The sequence below is a fragment of the Carex rostrata genome, chromosome 6 (genome assembly GCF_964058835.1).
Source record: "Carex rostrata chromosome 6, lpCarRost1.2, whole genome shotgun sequence".
Taxonomy (NCBI): Eukaryota; Viridiplantae; Streptophyta; class Magnoliopsida; order Poales; family Cyperaceae; genus Carex; species Carex rostrata.
In genome coordinates this window covers 14,287,877-14,290,376 of record NC_135923.1, presented here as the reverse complement: position 1 = coordinate 14,290,376, position 2,500 = coordinate 14,287,877, and positions in this window count along the sequence as shown.

Below are 2,500 nucleotides of genomic sequence, written 5' to 3'. Positions count from 1 at the left end.
TGCCCGAACGTGTTTCGCCGGCTTTACGGCTGGGGATTTCAACCCGCTCGGTCTCTGCGGGGCGCCTCCACGCTTAGGCGCCCCAATGAACCGTGTTTCGCCGGCTTTACGGCTGGGGATTTCAACCCGCGCGGCTACCCGCATCGGTCTTACGGGCGACACTCCACGCGGAGTCGCCCTGCCCGAACGTGTTTCGCCGGCTTTACGGCTGGGGATTTCAACCCGCTCGGTCTCTGCGGGGCGCCTCCACGCTTAGGCGCCCCAATGAACCGTGTTTCGCCGGCTTTACGGCTGGGGATTTCAACCCGCTCGGTCTCTGCGGGGCGCCTCCACGCTTAGGCGCCCCAATGAACCGTGTTTCGCCGGCTTTACGGCTGGGGATTTCAACCCGCTCGGTCTCTGCGGGGCGCCTCCACGCTTAGGCGCCCCAATGAACCGTGTTTCGCCGGCTTTACGGCTGGGGATTTCAACCCGCGCGGCTACCCGCATCGGCCTTACGGGCGAAACTCCACGCGGAGTCACCCTGCCCGACCGCTTTTCGCCGGCTTTACGGCTGGGGATTTCAACCCGCATCGGTCTTACGGGCGCCTCCACGCTTAGACGCCCTGCCCCACCGTGTTTCGCCGGCTCTACGGCTGGGGATTTCAACCCGCGTGGTCCGTGTTTTTCGGTAACATATTCGTGTTCCTTGCCCCCGACGGGCCGTGTTTTTCGGTAACAGAATCGTGTCTTTTGTCCCCGCTGCACCGTGTTTTTTGCCCCCGCTCAACCGTGTTTTTTGCCCCCGCTCAACCGTGCTTACTGCCCCCGCTCAACCGTGTTTTTTCGGTAACATAATCGTGTTTTCGGGTAACATAATCTTGTTTTTCGGGCCATTTTACACCGACGGAGGCACCCACAGGGGCCATGTACATCCCGCTTGGCATGTACATGAGGGGCTGCCTCTTCCAAAAATCCTTCCCCCCTATAGGGGAATATGCATTTTGGGTCTCCAGCCACGCCCAGGGTTACCACCCCCTGGAAATCCCCCAGGTTTACCCCCCATTTTATGTGGATGCATAGATTCAGACCGCCCTGCTCCACCGCTTTTGGCCATTTTTGCCCAACGTTAGTCGCTTCGGCTTGCCGCTGGACTGTTTTCGGGCCTTTTTCACCGACGCTTGGCCGTATCCGCTTAGTTTTCCCCAACGCTTGGCCGCATCCGCTTAGTTTTCCCCCGCTGGACTGTTTTCGGGTCACTTTTGCCCAACGTTAGCGGCTTCCGCTTGCCGCTGGACTGTTTTCGGGCCCTTTTTCACCGACCCTTGGCCGTATCCGCTTAGTTTTCCCCAACGCGTGGCCGCATCCGCTTAGTTTTCCCCCGCTGAACTGTTTTCGGGTCACTTTTGCCCAACGTTAGCCGCTTCCGCTTGCCGCTGGGCTGTTTTCGGGCCATTTTTCCCCAACACTTGGCCGTATCCGCTTAGTTTTCCCCAACGCGTGGCCGCATCCGCTTAGTTTTCCCCCGCTGAACTGTTTTCGGTTCAGTTTTGCCCAACGTTAGCCGCTTCCGCTTGCCGCTGGACTGTTTTCGGGCTAATTTCCACCGACTCTTGTCCGTATCCGCTTAGTTTTCCCCAACGCGTGGCCGCATCCGCTTAGTTTTCCCCCGCTGAACTGTTTTCGGGTCACTTTTGCCCAACGTTAGCCGCTTCCGCTTGCCGCTGGACTGTTTTCGGGCCAATTTCCACCGACTCTTGGCCGTATCCGCTTAGTTTTCCCCAACGCGTGGCCGCATCCGCTTAGTTTTCCCCCGCTGAACTGTTTTCGGTTCAGTTTTGCCCAACGTTAGCCGCTTCCGCTTGCCGCTGGACTGTTTTCGGCCAATTTCCACCGACTCTTGGCCGTATCCGCTTAGTTTTCCCCAACGCGTGGCCGCATCCGCTTAGTTTTCCCCCGCTGAACTGTTTTCGGGTCACTTTTGCCCAACGTTAGCCGCTTCCGCTTGCCGCTGGGCTGTTTTCGGGCCAATTTCCACCGACACTTGGCCGCATCCGCTTAGTTTTCCCCAACGCGTGGCCCCTTCCGCTTAGTTTTCCCCCGCTTAACTGTTTTCGGGTCACTTTTCCCCAACGTTAGCCGCTTCCGCTTGCCGCTGGGCTGTTTTCGGGCCATTTTTCCACAACACTTGGCCGTATCCGCTTAGTTTTCCCCAACGCGTGGCCGCATCCGCTTAGTTTTCCCCCGCTGAACTGTTTTCGGGTCACTTTTGCCCAACGTTAGCCGCTTCCGCTTGCCGCTGGACTGTTTTCGGGCCAATTTCCACCGACTCTGGGCCGGATCCGCTTAGTTTTCCCCAACGCTTGGCTGCATCCGCTTAATTTTCCCCAGCTGAACTGTTTTCGGGTCACTTTGTCCCAACGTTAGCCGTTTCCGCTTGCCGCTGGACTGTTTTCGGGCCATTTTCCACCGACTCTTGGCCGTATCCGCTTGGTTTTGCCCAACGCTTGGCTGCTTCCGC